Raw genomic sequence first — 25,728 nt, forward strand, 5'->3', positions numbered from 1 at the left:
TCATGACATAGATGTAGGACCTAATCTAATAAGAAATAAATAATGCAGAGATGTTTTAGAGAATTCAACGGAAAAATCAAATAAAAAATAAATTTAACCTTAATTAGTAAAAAACTAACAAATAAAAACATCAAATAATAAAAAATAAAATAATAAAAAAAAATATTTAAAAATATAAATATTTATAAATATGAATAAATTAAAAGTTGATTGGAATGAAAAAAAGTTATGAAAAGTCCTATAAATAAGGCTAAGGCTAATGATATTAAATTAGACATTATATATAAAAAAAATCAACTTTAATTAGTAAAAAAACTAATTTAAACCAAAAAAATATATATATATATATATATATTTTTTTTTTTAAATATAAATATAATAGATTATTAGAAACCATATTAAAAGCAAAAACTTTTTTTAATTGAATTAAAATAAGGTTATGAATAGTCCAATAAATAAGGTTAAATCGTGGGGCTAATATATAACTAAATTGGAAATAAAATGATTTTAAATTAGATATTATATATTAAAAATAGAAATAAATATTTTTTTTGAATTAAATAATTAATAATTAATTTTTCTCCTTATTCTCTCTTTTCCCTAATTTTTTTTTTTTTGATTTATTTTTAAATTTCCGATTTTTTTCCTCATCTTTTATTGTTAAATTTCTTTCCTACTCTTTTTTTTTCTATGATGAGAAAGATTTTCTTATTGCCGAATGCATATATTCATTGCTACATCTAGTTTGCTAATACAAGGGTTTGATAGATCCAACTTTCTAATACAAATATTTACGCCATAAGGCGTTCTGAGAAGAACTTCCCTAACTGTGGCAAAGGAAACTTTCTCAATGAGGGAGAAAATTTCCTAGGTAAGCTGACTCTTCCAGCCAGAGGCTCTCGTTATTTCCCTAATGCTCTTCTTCGTATCCTTGCTTGTCTAATTATGATATCTCGCCTAGGGTTTCGCCGGAGCCCTTGGAAGCAGTGCCTCCCCAGGTTAGCTCTTCCACGACTCTTTCTTTGCAGCTAAGACCTTTTTTTTTTTTCTTGGTCACTGTAACTGCAGAAAGTCAGTTATCATCAAGCAACACATACACAAAACCGTATTTCCTACTTTACCCTAATGTTGTTAATTGTTTTAATTGAAACTTTACAGCTACCAACAACTCTAAGATCATGTAATGAAAAGCATGCAACATCAAAGCATCCACTTACGAAAGACGCTAAAGAAATCTGACGGCGGAATAAAAAAGATAATCAAAGGCAAATTATGGTAAATGTGGCCTCATTATAATAATCGTATTTCAAAGTTGTGAACACGAACACCAGCGAATGAGGAAATAAGCATGTTATCAGCGTTTTTATTTTTTCCTACAATATTTGTGTTTGTATTTTTTTTTAAAGAAATTATTATTATGGGATAGTGTGTATCAAATTTTCATGTTAAAAGGTTCTGCAACCATAGTAAGAAATACATATGGTAGACAAATATGCAATGGGTTCATGATCCATGGTTGTCACTTCAAACTAGGGTTATCATTATTTACTTATTGTTTGTTTCTTGTCAAGTAGTTTATAAATGGTAGAACTCCAGACTGTAACTGGGAGGGAGGTTTTGTTTAATTACAGATTCAGTGATTGCTACAGAATATGTAGACTGTTATATGCATTAGTATGGATTTTTTTATTTGAATGTTGTGTTTGAAAGTGATATTCACTTGTAGCATTGATCTGGAAATAACCAATGCCTAACTCCTAAAAATTAGACATAAGTTGTAAAACATCACTTTTGAAGAATTCATAAAATTATAATCCTTGTATAAACACCATATAAATAACTGGCCCAAAAATTTAACTGGTTTTTGAGAATTTGACCCATGTAGTTTTCTAGTGTATTCTTAAAAAAATGCACATGCTAGCAAGTTGAAAGGTTGTGAGTCTGTCTGCGAATAGATACATGGCCACTTGAAAAAATTGAAATACATGCTGGAGATGAGTTGCTTGTATGTAGTAGGGGAAATGTCTCGAGATTATTGTATCGAAAATATATGTCATTAATAACGCCTGTAACATCTTTCAATTCCTCTCCATTGCACCAACCTTCTGAATAATCCTCTGGGCGTTTCTTTCAATTCCTCTCCATCACATCAACTTTATGAATAATCTTAACTTTTCTATGATATCTTGCACCCTCAAATGAAATTGTGTAGTGTTGTGTGACCAACTCCATATCATCCTGAAGGGTGGAGCTACTGAACCAAATTATCCAACTCCTATTGTGCTCATAACATGTGTGCATGATATGTGGTGTATGCCTATTTAGAAAGGACACGTGGAATGTTCACAGTTTGCTGAATATGTTTGAACAAACTGGTATATCATCGCTTCCACGGAAATGTGGTTGTTAAGAGACATAGTCTCTTCTCTATGAAGGGTTTTTGTAAGATTTTTGAGATACACAGATCTAGATATGCAAAACAATAAACAAGCTTGCAAGAGAAGGAAGGAAGCGAGCAAGAATTGAGAAAAGAATGAAATTGATTCTACAATATTAGTTTTAGAATAAATACATAAAAGCAACTAAGTTAAGCTTAGTTGTAAATGCAATAACTAAAGCTAACTAAAGCTAAGTGTGCTTTATCTTATGTTAATGTGTACATGTGCCACATGCAACCAATAAGTTAACTGGAGCTAATCTAGGTGCATGTACACCAACACAGATAGTCTAAGTGCATGTACACCAACACCCCCCCTTAAGCATAACTTAGGTGAGTGTGATGCAAAATGAATGAGTCCCGGCAACACGGCCATTTTAGGTACCCATATACAATGCATAAAAAAAAGGAGGAAAGAGGGAAAACCCAGTGTTTGATCCGGGTTCGGAAGTGCGAATCTGAACAATCTTACGTCACGACTTACGTGGGTCTTGGAGACGAGCCTGCAGGAGATCTTTTGCTTCGGATTGAGAGCCACGAGTTTCGAAATCGCGACCTCGTTGATCGAGGTCAACGACTTGGGCTGCTGCAGCAGGGCTGTCATTGCCCTCGATCCGCCATGCAAGGAATTGTCCGGGGATGGAGACGGAGACGGAGACGAGGACGTATTTGAGGAAGGGCAGTATGATCCATTCTCTGCGGCCGCCGTCACGAGCTCGCCTATTCTGTAGTCCTCCAGCATGGCCTTGCCTTTGGTTGAGTGGATTGCGTCGAATTCCTCCGTGCAATCCAAACGGCGTTGATGAGAATGCTGTCCATTCCGCCCGGGTGATCCTTGAGAAACCTCGTACAGTCGTAAACATGATGATGCACGATAATCCAACAAGAATCGACCGTGTTGTGTTTCTGGACCTCAGAAAGCGTGATGTGCCTTGACACAGGGTTTGTTACAGGGGAAGAGAAGGTTTTCTTCACTGTGGTTTGCTATTCTTTGTTTTCATTTTGCTTGTCTCGGAGCATCCAGCCTCCGGACTGGTTGCCCGGCCGGGTCGGGTGCTCGAACATCAGTCTGATTTCGCCTTGATGAGGTTTGCAGACATTTAGCTTCACCTGAACCAGCAGTTGTTCATCATACCCATAACGTTCCATGTGAGATCCTTGGGCTGCGTATTCATGGCTTCATCCCAAGCCCTGACAGTGATCTCCTTCGCACCTAACAGCTCCATGACTTCGACATCCAGCTCCCAAAAGCACCAGCACCAGTGCTTGTTGTATTTCGTGGGTTTTTCCGGGCGATTCACTGTACATAGCTTCCACGTTTCCCCGCCATCGAACGTTATTTCGACTCTTATAACTTTTCGCCCACCGCCAGAATATGCGTATCCTCGCAGAGTGTAAGGTCTCTGCGTGGTAGCATAATTGATCGGCAAGATTTCCTCATGGCACGGCGTTGTGATGACAGAGTTTATGTTGAGGTCATTGATGATGTATTCTGGTTTTTGCCACCAGCCTTCCGAATTCGCTGTATCGACATCGACATGAGAAGGGAGAACACGGTTGTCATTGAAATGATAAAAGTTATCGGATTCCCCAGATCCATGCATCATATAAGCATGCATGGGCATGGATGGCTCCATAGCTAAGAGTGCTTGCGGATCTTCCTCAAACAGAGGGATAGAGGCAGGATCATCAAGGATATCACTCATGCTGCGCCATTTTTGTGTTGAAGGTGGTCGAGAATCTTCCGAACTACATGCATAAGTATGATCTCGATGTTCAACAACTGGTGGTCTAACAGGGGTCACAGGAAAAGACTCATCTTCATCAGAATGCTGGTCCGAAGTTTCATCTGCATGCTCATCAATGAGTGGTGATGAAAATTTGGTAACAAGTTCATCTACTGGTGCATGCGAAATATCTTCGTCAAACTTTACACTCCTTTCAATAAAGAGCTCTTCAGTGTGGATATCAAGCAATATGTACCCTTTGAATTCATCAGAATATCCAACAAACATGCATGCTTTGCTTTGAGGCTCCAAAGCCTTTCTCTTCTCTGGAGGAATGCGGGCCCATGCTCGAGATCCAAAAATGCGGAAATGACTAACTTCAGGTTGCATGCTAGTCCAAGCCTCAAAAGGTATTTTTCCAGTAACAGATTTATGAGGAGATCTGTTCTGGATGTATGAGGCACAATTAATAGCTTCGGCCCACAATTTCGACGGAAGAGATCTTGCATGTAACATGCAATTAGCCATCTCTTTCAAAGATCGATTTTTCCTTTCAACCACGCCATTTTGCTGTGGAGTGTAAGGAACTGTATGCTGCAACTGTATGCCTGCTTCATCACAAAGATTCTTGATATCTTTGTTGACATATTCCATCCCATTATCTGTGCAGAGTATTTTGATGCGTTTTCCAGACTGATTTTCCGCATGCGCTTTGAAAATCTTTAGATGTTGAAAAACTTCAGACTTGAGTTTCAAGAAGTAAACCCAAGTGAATCTCGTGTAATCATCTATAAATGACAACACATATCTTGCTTTGCTCATTGAAAGCACCGGAAATGGACCCATGAGATCACTGTGTACAAGTTCCAAAGGTGAAGAGGCTCTCCATGCATGCCCCTTCTCGAATTTTTCTTGTGGATGCTTTCCAAGAGCACATCCATTACAAACACCATCTGAAAATTCAATGGTTGGCAATCCTTTGACCATCCCTTGCTTACTACGCTGTTGCATATATCTGAAATTCAAGTGCCCAAATCTCTCGTGCCAAATCCTACTTTCTTCATTTGCATGCGTAAGTAGCAAAATAGAATCTGATTGAGGAACAAAATCAGAAAATGTATACAGACGAGATTGATCATTTACCTTGCCAGATGCAATCTTCAAATTGGTTTGCATGTCATAAATGCTCACGGAATCTGGGGTAAATTCCACTTTCCTTCCGCTGCCTGTGTGTGTCATCTGATACACTGAGAGAAGATTCACAGAAAGCCTTGGAATATGCAAGACATTTTCAAAACTTCCATCTTCGAATTGCACTCTTCCTTGTCCAGTTGCTGCAACTGCAGAATTATCCCCCATGAGAATGGGAGGACCTGAGTATGCATGTAGAGAAGAAAAGGATTCCTTTGAAGAAGCCATATGATGTGAAGCTCCTGAATCGATGATCCATTATTGTGGTGCAGAATGAAGAGCAATCAAAGCATGCCCGTTACCTCTTGGATCTGGTGCTTTTTCTCCAGACTTCTTCTTAGCATTCTCAGGAATGTGGTCTCCAAGATTGTGTTGCTGGAGTGTCTACGCCATAAGATCTATAGTCTTCTTCATGCATGCAGATTCAGGATGAAAACCACGGTGGCAATAATTGCACATTGATTGCCCTTTCGTTCCTTTCCTTTCCTTTGAGCCAGATGATCCATCAGGGGGTTTGGGATGTCCTCCCTTTCTTGGATCAGGATCCTTCTTCCCTTTTCCTTTCTGATGGTCTTTGGAATTTGCCTTTCCTTTTGCATGCACAGTAAGTGCATGCGCTTTGGAATTTTTAAGTGTGCCCATTTTGATGAGCTTATCTTGCTCATGCATCAAAGACTGAATAAAAGAATCCAGTGAGGGCATCTTCCAAGCTGCACCAGTTGCAGATCTGACTGTGTGGAATGTAGAGACGAATACTGCATGCTCTGGACCAAGTTTTGATAAAATGGAAAGAATCAACTGATTTTCTTGCCCCTCAAACGCAACTTGGGGGAATCGAACCTGGGTCCAAGCTCTGATACCATGTAAGATTTTTGAGATACACAGATCTAGATCTACAAAACAATAAACAAGCTTGCAAGAGAAGGAAGGAAGCGAGCAAGAATTGAGAAAAGAATGAAATTGATTATACAATATTAGTTTTAGAATAAATACATAAAAGAAACTAAGTTAAGCTTAGTTGTACATGCAATAACTAAAGCTAACTAAAGCTAAGTGTGCTTTATCTTATGTTAATGTGTACATGTGCCACATGCAAGCAATAAGTTAACTGGAGCTAATCTAGGTGCATGTACACCAACACAGCTAGTCTAAGTGCATGTACACCAACAGTTTTAAAGGCCATCATAAAAGTATATGTATATAGCTCACTAGCTTATTTTCGTCACATCCTCTCTCCTCCTTTCTCTGTGCATTGTAGTTAGTTAATTATCGCTATATATTTTATTGAAAGCATCACACAAAGTTCTTACACTAAAACAATCAATGTATGAAATCTCAATAGCTTGGTTGGGATTGTATTATATCGTATTGTAAAAGGATTTCAATGTGCTATTATGAGCTTTTTCAATTTTTTTGACTTCATCCTCCGCGATTTGAATCTTAAATTTTATGGTTTACATAATTCTTCAGTGCCCATGTTAAAGCCCTATTTTCTTCTTCAACGTTCAATTCCGGATTAGAACCCTGGCTAGCGCTAATCTCCTAAATCGTCTCTCTTTCTCTCTGTTAGTTCCTTTCTTCCAATTAACATTTCCACCAAATAAACACCCAAGGATCCCCTGTTGTTTCTTGTATTTACCCTTCATTAGTGTCTCTCATGAAACAATATTACCACCAAACAAACGCCCATGGATCCGCTGTTGTTTATGTTGTACAAATGAAGGAAAGAAACAGAGAAACAACAAGACAAGAAACCGAATGCTAAACTGAATTTTGGATCGGACTGTTTTTATTTAACAATGAGTTTCACTGCGTTTCATTTCATGGGCAAATGCCTGTTTTATAGTTACATAACTAATTAACCGTTACAAACTTATTCGTTACAAGGAACTGTCTATACCTAAATTTACTAAACCGACTAAATCGTTGTCAAACTAACAAACTCCACCTTGACAACAATTTTCCCATTCATCATCTTTCCTGCAAGCCAAGAGAAGCTAAACACCACCGCAGCTTCTCTACTGTAACTGGCTTTGTGAATATGTCTGCACAATTTTCTCGTGTATGGACCTTTTTAAGAGCTACTTTTCCGCCATCGATCACATGTCTCAGAAAATGATACCTTACATCAATGTGCTTGGTTCTGCTATGATAGGCAGGGTTTGTAGCCAAGTGAATAGCGCTTTGACTGTCACAAAGTACATTCACTTTCTCTTGCGTCCTTCCAATCTCATCGAGCAAACCCTTTAACCAGATTGCTTCTTTACTGGCATCTGAAGCAGCTATATATTCAGCTTCGGTAGTGGATAACGCAACTGTTTCTTGAAGCTTTGACATCCAACTAATTGCTCCACCTGCAAGAGTAAAGACATAACCTGTAGTAGATCTTCTTTTGTCCAAATCACCTGCATAGTCAGCATCTACATATCCGCAAACTGATCCTTCACTACCATTAAAGACGATGCAATGGTCACTTGTGCCTCTTAGATATCGAAGCACCCATTTCACTGCTTGCCAATGTTCTTTACCTGGATTTGCCATGAACCTGCTGACAACTCCAACTGCATGTGAAATGTCAGGTCTTGTAGATACCATCGCATACATTAAGTTGCCTACAACGTTTGCATATGGTACATGAGACATATACTGCTTTTCTTCATCATCTCTAGGACTCAAAACCGAAGAAATATTAAAATGGGAAGCTAAAGGAACATTAACAGGTTTCACATTATTCATAGAGAACTTTTCAAGTACCTTCTCCACATACTTCTGCTGTGACAACCAAAGCTTACCATTTTTCCTGTCTCTGTGTATCTCCATGCCCAAGATCCTTCATATCAAACGTCCTAGAGAGTTGAGCCTTTAACCTGTTGATCTCTTCCATGCTTTTGCTTGCAATAAGTATATCGTCAACATACAGAGCTAAGATAATGAATATGCCATTGAAACTTTTGAAGTACACACAATGATCATACTCACTTCTTATAAAATTCTGGCTCACCATGAAGGAATCAAACTTCTTGTACCATTGTCTGGGAGACTGCCTCAGACCATACAATGATTTCCTGAGCTTGCAAACTAATCTTCTGTTGCGACCTCGTACAAAACCTTCTGGTTGTTCCATATATATCTCTTCGTTCAAATCACCATGTAGAAAAGCTGTTTTAACATCTAACTGTTCTAACTCAAGATTAAGCAATGCAGTTAGTGCCAACACAGTACGTATAGAAACAAGTTTTACAACTGGAGAAAAAATCTCATGAAAGTCTATACCTTCAACCTGAGAATACCCTTTCGCTACTAGTCGCGCCTTATACCTTTCAATACTACCATCAACTTTCCGTTTCAGCTTGAAGACCCATTTACATCCAACAACACTTCTCCCTTCAGGAAGCTCTACAAGATCCCAGGTATTGTTCTTGGCTAAGGAGTCCATTTCTTCTTCCATAGCCATTTTCCATTTCTCGCTATCTATATCATCTACTGCTTCCTGATAACAAGAAGGTTCCTCATCTTCAGTAACCAAAGCAACAGATGAAGCAGAATCTTCATACCTTTTGGGAATTTTCCTTTCCCTTGTAGACCTTCTCAGAGCGAATGGTTGCTGAACTGGTTCAGAAACTTGCACTGGTTCAGAAGCTTCAACGGCTTCCTTTGTGTCTTCAACACCTTTGTCTCCAGAAGTCTCTCCTTCCTTTCGACTGTCACCGAAAGATCTAGCCTCCAACTGAACTCGTTGACTCGGCGATACCTGTTCCTGTTCAATTCTTTCAACATTTGATTTTAACAAAGAGGATTCATCAAATGTTACATCTCTACTAATGACTATCTTCCGCAATGTAGGATCCCACAACCTATATCCTTTCATTGCATAGTCATACCCAACAAAGACATAACATTTCGACTTTGGATCTAATTTTGAACGCTGATTTTTCGAAATAAGAGAATAAGCATCACAACCAAATATCCTCAAATGAGAATAGTCACAAGACTGACCTGTCCAAACTTCTTCAGGAATTTTACAATCAATTGCTACTGAAGGTGATCTGTTAACTAAATAACAAGCAGTAGATACTGCTTCTGCCCACAACTCCTTTTGCAAGTTAGCATTGCTGATCATGCTTCTGGCTCTTTCCATAAGAGTCCGATTCATACGCTCAGCAACACCATTTTGCTGAGGAGTATAGACAGCAGTTTTGTGTCTAACAATGCCCTCATCCTTACAGTATTGTTCAAATTCAACAGAAGTGAACTCACCACCATTGTCAGTGCTTAGACATTTAATAGATTTGCCTGTTCTTTTCTCTACCATTACTTTAAATTGTTTAAAGACATTGAATACATCAGCTTTCCTTTTTAGCATATAGACCCAAAATCTACGAGAGTAATCATCAATGAACGTTAAAAAATACAATGCACCTCCATATGACATAACAGGGGAAGGCCCCCACAGATCAGAATGAATGTAGTCTAAAACATCTTTACTATTATGATTGCCAACTTTAAATCTCTGTTTACACTGTTTTCCATACACACAATGTTTACAGAAATCTAAATTCAAGGATTTCAGACCAGGAAGAGATTTACGTTTCATCAGTATGTGAAGACCTTTCTCGCTCCTATGACCCAAACGCTAATGCCACAGACGAGTACCTGCTTCTTCCTTTTCTGACGCAACCGCTGCTTCACCGACCTGAGTACTTCCTTTTAACCTGTAAAGATTTCCGACCTTTTCTGCCTTCATAACCACAAGGGCACCTTTGAAGACTTTCAAGACGCCATCCTGACCTGTAAACTTATAACCATCTGAATCCAACACTCCCAAAGAGATTAATTTTTTCTTCAAATCAGGTACATGTCTAACACTAGTTAATGTTCTAACTGTGTTATCATACATCTTAATCCTGATATCTCCCATCCCAACAGTCTGACATGACATATTGTTACCCATAAACACAGAACTACCGTTTACATTTCCATACGAAGTAAACCAACTTCTATGTGGGCACATATGATGCGAAGCACCAGAGTCTAACAGCCAGCTATCAAAACTCTGAGAGACATTACATTCAGGTGAAGTTTCATCTATCATACACAATTCTTCAGCAGATAAAACTTCGTCTACCATACCTGAATCAGCCTGATTCGCTTCGTTCTTTAGGTTTTCGGATTCCTTCCGTTTCCAACGGTCCTTCTTCAAGTGTCCAACTTTACCGCAGTTCCAACATTTTGCCTTACACTTCTTGCCCTTCGATTTCGACCTGGAAGACCCCCTTGGTTTGTCTCCTCTTTCCTTTGAGCGTCCTCTAGCGACCATGGCTTCTGATGTAGTTGTATCAGTGCTGGATTTCCTTCGTACTTCTTCAGACAGAAGAGCTCCCACGACTGATTCAAACTTCAAAGAATCAGCAGAGCTGAAGCTGATTGAGGTTACGAAGTGATCCCATGATTCAGGCAGAGAACACAGCAAGGTTATGGCTTTATCTTCTTCCTGTATTTTGACTTCCATATCTGTTAATTGACAAATTAGTGTATTAAAAACATTCAAATGTTCTGCAACGCTTGAACCTTCTTTCATTCGAAGACTGTATAACTGTCGTTTCAGATAAATTCTGTTGGTTAATGATTTTGTCATATAAAGGTTTTCAAGTTTTTCCCACAAACCTAACGCCGTAGTCTCTTCAACGATGTTGAAGAGAACTTCATCCGCTAGACATAACCGGATGGTACTGAGAGCTCGGGCATCCAAGTCCTTCCAGTCTGAAGTAGTCATGGTTGTAGGTTTCTTAGTAACCCCATCCAATGCCTTGTGCAACCCTTGTTGCACAAGCAGATCCTTAACCTTCAGTTTCCAAAGAGAAAAATTGCTCTTTCCGGTGAATTTCTCCACCTCGAATCTTGCATTCGACATCTTGGCCATTTTTCCTCCTTCCTAGGGTTTCAGTCTTTCTAGGAAAAAAAAAAAATAAACTTCCCCAATTCAAACAGAAAAACAAATTTCAAATCCTTTGTTTCCTTTCACCCTAAATTTCTGTGAAATTTCTGGGAAAAATAATTCTTGCTTTCCTCCAAATTCAAATTTCTGAGTTTTTGGAAAAAAATAATTCTTGTTTTCTTCCAAATTCAAATTTCTGAGTTTCTGGAAAAATAATTCTTGTATTTCTATGATTTGATGTCCTCCAAATGCAAATTTCTGAGAAAAAAATTCTCAATAAAGAAAAATTTACCCGGTTCCACACGCCAGGCCGCAAGCAGGCTCCTCCTCACGCTGTCACCGCAGAGAAGAAAAAACAGCAATCGGCTGCTGTCACACGCTGATCCAACGCAGGTGGCAAATTCACGCTCTGATCCAAACACTCTGATCTCAGGCAGATTCACGCATTTTAATACGCAACAATCTGTTTCTTCTGACTCTTCACGCAGGGTTTTGGTCATGCAGGGACAGCACCAGCACTGGAACGGCAGCCAATTCTTCAATCCTCCACGCAGCACGCAGGCAGATTCTCACAGCGGAATGGAGAAGTGTTCAGGTCTCCACGCAGCACGAGACAGCGTTCTGGTTTCCATGCAGCACGAGACAACGTTCTGGTTTCCACGCAGCACGCAGGCAGATTCTCACAGCGTTCTGGTCTCCACACAGCATGCAGGCAAATTCTCACAGCACGTAGGCAAATTCTCACAGCGTTCTGATCACCACGGAATCGCTGATACAGCTACCACGGTCACACACGGACAGCTCCTCAACTGCTCCAACCATTCGACAGCCACCACGCCTTTTCTTCAACTCACAGACGCTTTTCTTCAACGCCCACGCTCTGATCACGCTCAGGCAGGTTCACGCAGGTTGGATTTGCTCCAGGTCCTCACACATCCGCCTTTCTTTCACGCCCAGGCACCGCCCTTGGAGCTCTGATACCAATTGTTGTACAAATGAAGGAAAGAAACAGAGAAACAACAAGACAAGAAACCGAATGCTAAACTGAATTTTGGACCGGACTGTTTTTATTTAACAATGAGTTTCACTGCATTTCATTTCATGGGCAAATGCCTGTTTTATAGTTACATAACTAATTAACCGTTACAAACTTATTCGTTACAAGGAACTTTCTATACCTAAATTTACTAAACCGACTAAATCGTTGTCAAACTAATTTATAGTTCAGGTACGCCAATTGTTTAGAAAAATAAATCTACGATACCACTCCGCAACTCTCAAAATATTATATTGGTGTTCCCTCGATTCATCTGATTTTTGTGTAGAAAAGACGTTGCGCTCAGCTTGTAGCGCGCAATTGACGTCCTGCTTGGCAATTGAAGAAAATTTTATATGACTTGTTAAAATAACATAGAAATTTCCTGAATCATAAGTAATGCAACGAAAATTAGTATTCACTTGGTGAATACTTAGCCTCAATCCAAAGGAAGTTGAGTGAAGCTATTCATATATGAACTGGAATTTGTCTATCAAATATAGAAAATATTAAACTTCTTCACTGAGAATAGTAAAGTGCATATCACATATCCAAACATAAATTACAAAGATTTTTCAAAAAACAAATCTGGTTGAGGTTCAATATAGATGTTATTAAAGAAAAAAAAATATGGTTTATTAATTTCATTAAAAAATGAATAAAAAAATATGATATTTTATAAATGAAGATAACTTTAAAAAATATGGTTTATTAATTTCATTAAAAAATGAATAAAAAAATATGATATTTTATAAATGAAGATAACTTTAAAAAATATGGTTTATTAATTTCATTAAAAAATGAATAAAAAAATATGATATTTTATAAATGAAGATAACTTTAAAAATAATAATTTTTACTCTGGAAGGCGTTCTTTTGGGAAGAACTCCCCTCCCATGCCACTGTGTTTGGTTTTGCATCGTTGATCTTATGCGCAAGACGATTAGAAGATATTCCATGGTTGGATCATCATAAGTGGAACTAATTTTTTTTCTTGTTTTCTCTGTAGTTATTGCATTTGTTACGTAGTTCGTGCAATTGACTTGACCTGAGTCTGTCGCTTTATCTCCTCACTAATTTTTACTTTGGAAGGCGTTCTTTTGGGAAGAACTCCCCTCCCATGCCACTGTGTTTGGTTTTGCATCGTTGATTTATGTGCAAGACGATTAGAAGATATTCCATGGTTGGATCATCATAAGTGTAACTAATTTTTTTCTTGTTTTCTCTGTAGTTATTGCATTTGTTAGGTAGTTCGTGCAATTGACTTGACCTGAGTCTGTCGCTTTATCTCCTCACTGTGTAAATCTTTTTCAGTAATATTTTATTTCTGCATTCTCTTGCTCTGTTTTTTCCAGTTGTCTAAGGTTCTGTAGGAGTGAATTTGTGTCGAGAAATTTGAAGGCTAGCCAACAGTGTGTCTTGCATGGTACCCTTGGCCGGTGAGTTTTCTTTCCGCATGGACACCACTTGCAGGTCCTTGCTTCTAGAACTTTAGGTTTGCATTTTCTTCATTTTCTTCTCATTTTGTTTCGCTTCATGTGTTTTTTTAAATGTTACAACAATAGTTCTATTACATGGGCCGACATTGGCTTGAAGGATTTTCACATGGCCCTGCATTGGGATTTTTTCATATTTGAGACATGGGTATCTTGAATTTTGCTCATACCCTGCACAATTACATTTGATTTTGGATCTTGGCTGTTTGGCTCATTAACATGTGCCCTTGGATATTTCACTCTATTAATCCGCTAACACCTTTTTTGTTCATTTTTTCCTTTATGCAAGTCTTCTGGTGTGCTGGATTGTAAAATGGCGAAAACAACATTGCTTCTCAATATCCACCTAATTATATTTGAACCCAAAGAACTGTCGTGGCGACTATTTTTTAGCTTGATCCTCATTACAAGTTGCAGGTTTTTTCAGAGGGTTTGTCTTAATTCAATTTTTTCTTTTTAAAGTTGCAGCTACTTATTCCTCTAATATCGTTTCCCACTTTCCCTATGTTTTGAAATCAATAAAATGAAAAGAATTCAAATATATCAGCCACATAGCTCCCGATTAGTTATTTAATCTTTAATTTTCTGCTCTATCTTATTGTTTATTTAAACAACTTTATAAGCATTTCCTTTCTTAGACAATTGGACTTTTTTTGTGATTGGCCTATTTTGGTTTCAAGTGTCAATGCAAAGTCGTAAACCCAATTTTTAGCATTTTGCTTGCGCGTGCATCCTATCTTGTGATTTTTTTTTGTGACAAGGACTTTGTTCTATTTTTGGACAAAGTGTAAATTTTCTCACCAAGTTCATAAAAATGATCCCAGGACCTTCTCACTGGTAAGTCTCCTTCATGAATCTTTGACTTTCAGATTGCTATTCTCGGTTTGAGAGCTTTGTTGTATTCGGTATCCATGGTAACAACCATATAAACACTTATATGATAATAAATTATAATGCGCTCCTGATATACCACAAATTATACTATACATGCCGTAATTCTTTTGGTGGTGAAAGAAGTCTTGATTTTGGGGAGGTGAGCTTCAGGATTCAAATCTAACCCATGCTTCTCAGGTGTCGAGTTGTCATTCTGAGCCAATTTTTTCAGCCTCATAACTTTATCATGTGCAGTGAGTTTTGTCAATTTGATTTGTTCAATTAATTAGACAATTCTCATTGTGTTGAAAGGAGGTAGTAACAAAGGGTATCATACACATTCCATGCCACTCTCTATTCCCATAATTATTGTGATACTGTCAGCCATTGATATTGCTTTCGTCATGCACTACGTGGATTTATATTTACATATGAAAACATCGAAATTGTTTCATTCCATGAGTCTTTCCATGAGAAAATCTTTTATGTTTTATGTAACGATACTACTATGCGTCGTATCAGGGAACATTACTGTAGTAACTTGGGGTATAAAGGGTTTTGGGAGATTGGTATTCAGTGCTATGCAAAGTCTTGTTTGGTTGAAGTGGGCACTTGGGAGCTATCTTCTTGGTCAAAGTTCTTGAGAATATGGAATATCTATGAGGCGGTGGGATTATGGTGAATGTATATGTACTCCTCTACATTCTTACTCAATGGTATATTGGCTGGTGTACAAGCCAAGTTGGAGTACTAATTCTCAGAAATGTAGTTAACTTATATCCATTATAATGTTTTCACTCTATTATTTAATTATTATAACAACATAAATATGGAATAAGTTTGAGGAGCTACTTTGATGACGTTTCTGGTGCAAAAACTCACAGGTTATATATTTCTTCCTAGTATTATATGAATAAATGTGTGAAATGAAATGATTCCTGCACTTTTTGGCTGCTTTTATTAGAAATCATACAAAAATAGATCGTTTTCAGTTTACCGTATAAATAATAATAAATATGAACTGACATATTGACTGAAAACTATTTACTATTCTAGTTGGCAACCATATATTCGTCTGTTGATCTGATTGAGAATACACAAATATTTTCTCTTCAATTTGCTTTATAGACAACGAATGGAAAATTTATGGATTTTATCAGTACTAATTTTTTCACTTTACCTTAAAGTGCTTTTAGTTGAACAATGTAAATACATACTGTTTTAGTTTTCAACGTAGGTGATAAGTTTGACATGAGATGTTGATTGGAAATTTACTACAAGTATGGAGGACGATCCAAAGATATATCCTTTCAGTTATTTATCTGTGTAATAAATTTAAAGATATATTCTTTTTAGATTTTTTTACACATAAGTCATAAGCCTAGAATGAACAAATATTTTCTCTTCAATTTGCTTTATAGACAACGAATGGAAAATTTATGGATTTTATCAGTACTAATTTTTTCACTTTACCTTAAAGTGCTCTTAGTTGAACAATGTAAATACATACTGTTTTAGTTTTCAACGTAGGTGATAAGTTTGACATGAGATGTTGATTGGAAATTTACTACAAGAATGGAGGACGATCCAAAGATATATCCTTTCAGTTATTTATCTGTGTAATAAATTTAAAGATATATTCTTTTTAGATTTTTTTACACATAAGTCATAAGCCTAGAATGAACAAATATTTTCTCTTCAATTTGCTTTATAGACAACGAATGGAAAATTTATGGATTTTATCAGTACTAATTTTTTCACTTTACCTTAAAGTGCTCTTAGTTGAACAATGTAAATACATACTGTTTTAGTTTTCAACGTAGGTGATAAGTTTGACATGAGATGTTGATTGGAAATTTACTACAAGTATGGAGGACGATCCAAAGATATATCCTTTCAGTTATTTATCTGTGTAATAAATTTAAAGATATATTCTTTTTAGATTTTTTTACACATAAGTCATAAGCCTAGAATGAACAAATAGGTAATTTAAAATTTATGGAAAAAATATTAATGGTTTTATGAGTAACTTCATAAATTTTTATGAAATGCAGATTAATTTATTTGTGTCAATTTATGAGAGTAATTTATAAGAGGAATTAATTATATTTATAATTTTTTTTTGCATAAATCTTAATGGCAACCAAAAGAGGCATTGCATAGTAATTTCTCATTAACTTATGCCTTTGGATATTTGCGTGTACACCTTTTTCGTTCCTTTTTGCCTCTATGCAAGTCTTTTTGCTTCTATCTCATTTGTTCGACCATCAATTTAACTAGAAGTTATAAGTATGGCAAGTATTAGCACAAATGTATTCGTGAGTACTGACCAATATTTGAGATTATGACAAGTGTTGACTAGTGAATGCATTCAACAATATGATCTGAGTAGTCACCAGACTTGGGTATTATTACCAGGTTATGCAATCTCACATTTATGGTGTTTATTGAACGATTGAACCCCATCATTAGCATAATTCCTCAACCTGATTAATTCAAAAGTTTTAGAGAATCCAAGGACAAACATAAATTAATACTCTCGTATTATAAAAAGATTATATTTATATAGATTGGTATTATAGGTATTTTAGGTTGAAAGGAAGTTATAAAAAAATAGTATTTTAGGTTATTCGAACTTTATTTTTAATACAACTCTTTATAATTTTTTCTAATGACCTTAGTGTTGAAACTATGTGTTCAAGATATTGAAGGAATCACGAGAGTGAGACTATATGCTCAACGTTTCATGTAGATAAATTCATTAATAGTTTGTCCTCTTTCCATATGCTACTCACTTACGACGTTTCTTTTGCAACATTGGTGCAATTTCAAGTTGCTGGATCTATCACATATACATGGGTTTGCTAGATCTAGTTTGCCGATAAAGGGGTTTGCTAGACCCAATTCATTGATACAAGGGTTTTCTAGATCTAATTCATTGATACAAGTGATTTATATATCTAGTTCGTTGACATAAGGGCTTTAGATAGAGGATTTTTATTGTTTTGGAATGCATATATCCATAGCTAATACAAGGGTTTTAGATAGAGGATTTTTATTGTTCTAGAATGCATATATCCATAGCTCAATCTATTTCCCCGATAGAGGATTTTTATTGTTTTGGAATGAATATATCCATAGCTCAATCTATTTCCCTGATAGACAAGTTTTGATAATGCAAGTCTACCAACAATACTACACGGGTTTTGATAATTTATTATTATTATTGTGAGAGTCATATATCCATAACTAGATCTACCGCTTTGATGCACGGGTTTTGATAATGTCAGTCTAACAATGATAAGAGCTTCATAACACAAAAGAAGAATAGGCATTAAGGTGTAAGCGCCATTTTTTCTCCACTTAGTCTAATTACTTCCAAGAATAAAGGTATTTTATTGTTGTGAAATGTATGTCCATAGTAGCTATAGTTCCCTAATACATGTGTTTTAACAAAAAAAGTTTGCATCGGTGTAGTTGTAGCCACATTGACTAATTAACTGATGCTTTTGCCATATTCTAAACATATAACCTCCTTTCTGCCAAATCCTTCCTCCACAAGAATGGTGTGGCATTGACCTGCCATTTTATTTTGTTCACTCGATTGCATTTTCAATCATGAGATATTTTGATTCATATTGAATTTGTTGTTTTTATTTATTTATAATGGATCTTCTTAACCCATTCAATAGATAATATGGAATCATTGCAACTATATTGAATGGTTAGATATTTAATATTATAACTATCAACATAGTATATGGTAATCAATATCATTTTGATTAATTATTAATTTATATTGAATTTAAATTTAAGCTTAACCTTTTCAATCATGAGATATTTTGATTTATATTGAAATTATTATTTTTTATTTATAATAAATCCTCTTAACCCATTCACTAGATAATATGGAATCATCACAACTATATTGAATGGTTAGACATATGTTATTATAACTGTCGACATGGTATATGGTAATCCATATTGTTTTGACCTAACAACTAATGCATGTGTTTTAATAATGCAGGTCCATCCAATGGGTTCACACATGAGAAAAATGGATTCATAGCAAAGGGGAAAGTAGGTCCATCTAATGGGTTCACACATGAGAAAAATGGATTCATAATAGAAGGGAAAGACATGCATAATTTTGATGTTATGTTTTTTCATTTCCACTGTTTGAGGCTGCATTGTTAGAATTTGTGAGTGGCCTCTCTTGCTGCACAAGGATATGTGCATGTGGAGGCCTTTCCAGATCCCACCCCCACCATATATCTGGTATACGCTGTGTCCATACCCCTAGTATATGTCATGTGTCACTTCTACTCCATTGGTTACTCCGCCTATTTCGTCTCCTCCGACTCCAGTGTAATTTTGAGGCTTCAATACCATGTTAGTAGTAGAAACAACCGCAAATCCTACGCCTGAGACTTCACCACCACTGACAATAACAAAAACATTTGTAGCACTTGCATCCACTCTCTGCCACCAGGTTCTATTTTTGAGAGGTCCGGCATCAGGTGTAGACCATCTAAAGCATATGACAACCTTTGAACTCTTCTTCATATCTTGGAATACCTATAAACTTATTTATATGATACCATCTAAATCATATGGAAACCTTTGGAATTTTCTCCATATCTTACCTATTTTAAAATGTCGCTAACCTTATGTATATTACCAACAAAGTTTAGTTACAAAATTAATGTATATGATACCAACTTTGTTTGGTTACAAAATTTATGAATATGACACTCCCACTTGTATGTTCAAGCTTTCATTTGTTTAATAATAGTGTGATTAAGGCTCACGACCTCACTGCTTATGTAGGTGCTCTGCTCACCACATATCAATGCATTATAAGATTAAATTTTAGATGCTTTACGTATATTTTGAAAATTATCAACATTATTTTGATGGAGAGTTATTATGTATGATGATATTATTATCTTTGGATGGATGTTTTGAATTTACCTTAGAATAATGATATTCATGAAATATTTTGATCTGGGAATCACACATTTGAATTTTAGTTGATTTGATTAAAGATGACGACGATATTATTAGTATTATCTTGTTATTTTACATATGTGTTAAAAATTGTCATTGTTTTTTGATGGAGAATTATTATATATGATGACATTACTATTTTTCGATGGATGTTGTTTATTTACCTTGAATAATGATATCTCCTATAGGTGTTGATTTGGTAGTCATATAAGTATATTGAAAATTGTCAAAAAAATAATTGATGGAGAATTATTATATATGATAATACTTCTATTTCTTGGATGGATGTTTTCAATTTCCTTTAAATTTATTTAGAAATGTTATGTTATCAATTTGAATTGTGATATCTTATTCAATGATATTTAGAAACTGTAATATATTTCACTATGTAATTGAAATAAGTAAAATGAATCCATAAAGGGGGTCATAAATCGAAAGAAAAGTACACTCTAAACAAGATGTCAAATATGGATGTAATCATGGATGCAAAACTATAAGTAGAATTGGATTTAAACTATGCATCAAGACAAGATGCAAACAAGGACAAAAAAGGGTTTTAAACTAGAAGTAAAAAAAGGTGCAACACTAGACACAAAAGGGAACAAAATAGGGCATAAAAAAAGATACCGTACAACAAAGGACTAAAAAATGGACACCGTACGAATATACATAAAATTGTATGCAAAATGGGATGCCAAGTTGGGTGCTAAAAAGAAACAAAAAAAGATGCAAACTTAGATGCCAAATGAGGATGCAAAGAATGGTGTAAAGTTGGGATGCAAAATTGGGCTAAAAAAAGGGTGAAACCAAGGACACCATATTGGATTCCAAAAATATTGCATAACTAGATGTAAATTTAGACTCAAACCTAGGTGAAAAATGAGATGCAAATGTGGACACAAAATGAGGAAAAAGAGCATGAAAATTTAGATTTTGAAAAGGATGCAAAATTAGACACTAAAAAGGATGCAAATTTGGATGCAAAAAATGGTGCAAAAATAGGAACAAAAACTAGCACAAAACCAAATATAAAAATAGGTACAAAATTAGAAGCAAAAATTGCGTAAGACTAGATGCAAAAATTTGCACAAACTAGATGTCAAAAAAGGCATTAAATTGCATGTACAATATGGTGTAAAACTTGATGCAAATGATGGCATAAAACTGGAAGCAAAGAATGGCATAAAATAGGAAGCAAAGAATGATGAAAAAACATATGCAAAAAATGACACAAATCTAGAAGCAAAACTTGTCATAAAACCATATGAAAATCCTGATGCAAAATTTGATGTAAAAAAGGATTAAAAATATGGTGTAAAAAAGGATGAAAAATCTGGCACAAAAAAGGACGCTTTAAAAAATGTACAATAGAACCAGGTTTAACGCTAGGCTTCTCATCCTAATTGGAAAAAAATCACTAAAATCTAGTGCTAAATCTGGCACTAGTCTCTTGTTTTGTTGTAGTAGAAGGGACAAAGTTATGGTGTTATATTATATGCACAAAAGCAAAAGGATAAGTGGTATATCAATAATGGTTTTTCAAGACACATGGCAGGGGATCAAAGTAAGTTCATCAACATCAAGGAGATAAATGAAGGTAATGTGAACTTTGGAAACAATGCATCTGCTAAAATAATTGGAAAAGGAACGTTTGTCATTGATGATGGAAGAACTAAAGCACAAGATTTCTTGTACATAGAAGGGCTTAAATATAATATCTTAAGTGTCAGTCAAATATGTGATCATGGTTTTTATGTCATCTTCAACCCCAAGAGGTGTGAATTTGAAAGTCAAACACATGCAAATTGATAACTAAAACAGACAGGATTGACACTAATATATATATACTTGATGAATCAAGGACCAAGAAAATAAATGATAAAGACATAAAATAAGAAAAAAATGTCTCCATTTGCATTCAAACTGATAAAAAGGAAGTAAGACAAAGATAAGAAAATTTGACCAATATTCTTAAAGAAAAAATCATCTCCTTGAAGTCTCAATTTGAAGAGTTTATTTCATCAAGGGCTGAAGTTGAAAAACTCAACAAAATCTTGAGAAGTTTTCAAACATTGGATTAAAGTAAGAGGACATGTATCGACTATACAAGTAAGTCTTCTTACAAGGAATATTCAAGAGATGAAATTGAAGAAAATTTTGAAGACAAAAATGAAGGCCAAAATACAAAAGTTGCTACTCTAGATTGTTGCACCAAGATGCCCCATCAAGAAGAAGAAAGAAAGGTAATGAAGAATTCTTCTATGAGGAAAAGTGACTTCAGAAGACCATCAAGGGAATTTTTCCCATCTAGATATTAAAGTACATTTTTTGGTTGTTGCTTTCTATGTATTAATTTTGGACATAAGACTAAGGATTGCAGAGCCTATGAGAGAAATGGTTATCCGTATTCCAGAAGAAAGTATGTAGAGAAATTGAATATATGTGGTTTTAAAGGAAGAAAGTATGCATCAATTTCTCCTTCATTCAATTATTATGCAAGATTATTTAGATTCCACTATCTTGGTCACATTGCACAAGAATGCAGCATGAGATTCCATCAACAAATCAAGAAAGGAGAAGGACATACGAGGCAAAGAGAAAGTCCCATCAATATTTGGAGGAGAAAAAATGTGATAAAGAAGTTGAACCTATCTTGAGTGATCAAGGACCTGCCATGAGTTGCTAATTATGTTATGTTCCCTAAGGTAGAACCTATTATTTTTCCATTTAAAGTTCTTCTTAATAGAGGAGTTTTCTATTTGAAGACTATTATGACAGACATACATTGATTGCAATAATAACATGCATGGGTGATTTAAAAGGAATAAGGCATGACCAAGTTCAAAGGATAAAATACATCATCAATCAAGCATGAATATTGATAGAGGAAGACTACGATGAAGGTATTGATATAGATACATATACTCACTGAGCATGTGGATTCAAATAGAGAAAGAATAGAGGAAGCTTTCTTGTCGTTAAACAGAGGGATACTTCATCACATCCATAAGAGAATTTAGGTCTACAAAATAATTCAAGGGAAACTAAAGCAAGAATATGATAGGTACCTATAGCACATGATCTCAGGGGGAGTTTAGGTATAATACAACAATAATGGAAAACATAAAAGTAACATGGTTTCAGGTGGAGAACAGGAACAATCACAAGCAAGTAGCATAAACATAGTTTCGAGGGGAGCATATAGCTGAAGCATGGTACCAGGGGGATATTATATGTTAACAAGAAAGGAGTATGATTCATGACAGGTCCACAAGATAATCCAGAAATAGGTACTCATACAAGTTTGTTTACTTGACAACATTCTATAGATATATGTGACCCTTTTCCATTGATGTCAAAGGGGGATAAATTGCAGGCAATGATTTTACTGGGAGAGATTGCAAGAATTTCACTTATATTTGTAACAGGGAGAGATTGCATCACTTCACTTGGAGCTCTTGGTTTTCTTTGAAATCCAATGATCATCAATTTTAGGGGTGTTTCCATCAATGAAAAAAGGGGATATTGTTGCACATAATGTTTTCATTTATGACAAAAAGATGACATTGACAAAGGGGGATGGAAGGAAAACAATAGTAGGACCATCCTTGATGATCAAAGAAGAAGCAGGACACTTCGTGAAGTAGTATGACAACTTGATTTTTCGCAAGGTATTATTACATGAGGATATGGGAGATTGAAGTTATTTGAGTTTTTAATGAAGTTAATATGCTCAAAATATCTTACAAATAACATGGTTTCATATTTCGTGTTGATACCTTTCCAATAGTATATTAGAAAAAATTCTCCCGCCTGAGAAGATATGGCTTGTTGAAGATCAATATTAGTTGGGGCAAAATTACAAGGCTAGACTATAGGGCTAAAACCAAAATGATCAATTTGTTAAACATTGTGCAAGTTGGGAGAAAATCCACCTCTGGACAAGAAATTCAATGACCACGAACACATCAAGTTATGCACTGGTTAATGTAGTTAAAGATCACATATGTTCAAAACATATCAACAATGTTCCCAATAGGTCAACGACTTGATGAAGGTAAATATATGCAAAGGTTAACCGCCCAACTGGATGATGACATGTGGCACGATTTCATTGGGAGATGACTTGGATTATGATGACGTCAACATGTTGATGTGGTGCCTTTGAAAGCTTCCACGTGGTAGGAAGAAATGACATTTTCAGCCATCCAATGGGCCCAAATTTGTGTGACATGTGGCCCATTCAAGGTGTGCCATGTGGCAAGTGTGACCTCATGGTGATGTCAACAAAGGAGCGACTAAGGAATATTGGGTCCAAGTCACATGAGGAAGGCCACACAAAATGTATGTTGTCTTCAAATGGTCATATGGGTCTAGAAGCATTGAATTTGGTTTTATAATGGTTTGGCATTGAAATTCCCACCAAATTTCGTGGTCCTATGGTTGGCTCGTGACCATTGAAATAATATATATATATATATATAGCACCAAGGGCTTGATGAAAAAATTCAATTTTTGTTTTAGAATAATAGCGTATGTTCTGTAGTAGGTCAGGCGTGTTCTATAGTTGACGATGGTGGAGCTATAGTATATAATGGAGGAAGACATATAGTTCTTATCTTGGGTTCGGATATATAAAGTTGAGGTAAGGTTTATGTATTAATTATATTATAGTGGAATTCTGGAGCTAATTACTTTGGTAGGCCTGATGGTAGAGTATTGGCGGGGATAAAACTCTGATATATATATATATATATATATATATATATATATATATATATATATATCACAACACCATTTTGGGAGCATATTTGCATAAAGATGTACAGGTTCAACCTACAGTTACCAAGCCTATGATCAGACCATGGGAAAAAGTTGTTAACAATAGGAACAAAAATAGCCTTGGATATGACAAGGATGCATCCTTTTATATTTTGGACTATTCCAAACCCATCGAATTTCAAAGTGCTATATTTCTTTGGAATGGTTCATATTCACTTGTTCCACATCCTTCTCTTGTTCCATAGCCACAACATATTTGCAGATGCTAACATTGTAATAGAGTTGGCCATGTAAAATATCAATGTTTTGATCTTCATTCTTGGTAGCATTGTGGTAAGCACACTCATCAGTCAAACATATGTTCTAGAAACAAGACTCTTGCACGAACGAAGATTCACCTTGGATGTATCACTTCTTAGAAATGGTCTTCAACAACCAAGAAGATATATTGGTCATACTGATGGGTCTCCAAATTAGACATAAATTAAGGCCCATATGACCACCCTTCAGCACATTAAACCTCTTTTCATTAGATGAAACATTTTTAACTTTAATATGTTCGTTAGGAAGGTTTAAAGATAATTGCATATTTGTGCCTAATATTATTTATTTTTGTAGAATATTGTGAGAATATTGGGCAGATTATGAAGATTTGGAGGATGAGATAATCTAGAGACTTGCTCCCTGCTTCAGGAGGATCAGGATTGGATAATAAATGAACAAAATATCATGAAATTAGTGACAAATTCTGAACCTCCAATGATTGAGAAAACCTAAGAATGTGTTCCCTATCATTTAATGTAGATTACTAGCATTGGGAACAAAATCCACTATTTGAGGGATTTTGGAGGGGAAATCTTTCTCTTTTCAAGGAGAATTCTTCCTCATCATTACGTATAAGTATCAATTCGAATTTTCCTCTAGAGGGATGTATTTTTTAGTCTTCTTGTGGAGAAAACTTGTATTTTTGTAGTTCCCCTTTCATTTTTGGCAGGGATGTACTTGGATTGATTCAAATAATGATGTTTGGTGCCATTTTTAGCTCCTAAAGCTTGGTATCCTTCACAAGGCTTTGATTATCCTTGGCCTTCGCCATCCTAGGAGCCTCAAAGCCATTTTGTATAACTTTCTTTTCTTCTTTTCAATTCTTATTTACATGCATTTCTTATTCTTGTTTTTCCTATTTTTGCATTTAGTATTGATGCTTCTTTTGCTGTAGGATTGGGCTAAATTGTTGAAGT

At 35.6% G+C, this 25,728-nt stretch overlaps 1 long non-coding RNA gene and 1 pseudogene across 1 annotated transcript; one reads left to right on the plus strand and one right to left on the minus strand.

Moving 5' to 3' along the window:
- The first annotated feature begins 790 nt into the window (after positions 1–790).
- Positions 791–19,200, plus strand: LOC149191554 (uncharacterized). Its single transcript, XR_016254832.1, has 4 exons — positions 791–871; positions 962–998; positions 1,159–1,275; positions 18,723–19,200. It is a non-coding gene; the product is annotated as an uncharacterized LOC149191554 (long non-coding RNA).
- On the minus strand, positions 1,441–4,074 carry LOC149191555 (nitrate reductase [NADH] pseudogene; annotated as a pseudogene).
- Positions 19,201–25,728: the final 6,528 nt, after the last annotated feature.

Source organism: Pinus tabuliformis, chromosome 2_2, assembly GCF_031772625.1.
Source record: "Pinus tabuliformis cultivar Carrire ecotype Pingquan chromosome 2_2, CPIR1, whole genome shotgun sequence".
NCBI lineage: Eukaryota > Viridiplantae > Streptophyta > Pinopsida > Pinales > Pinaceae > Pinus > Pinus tabuliformis.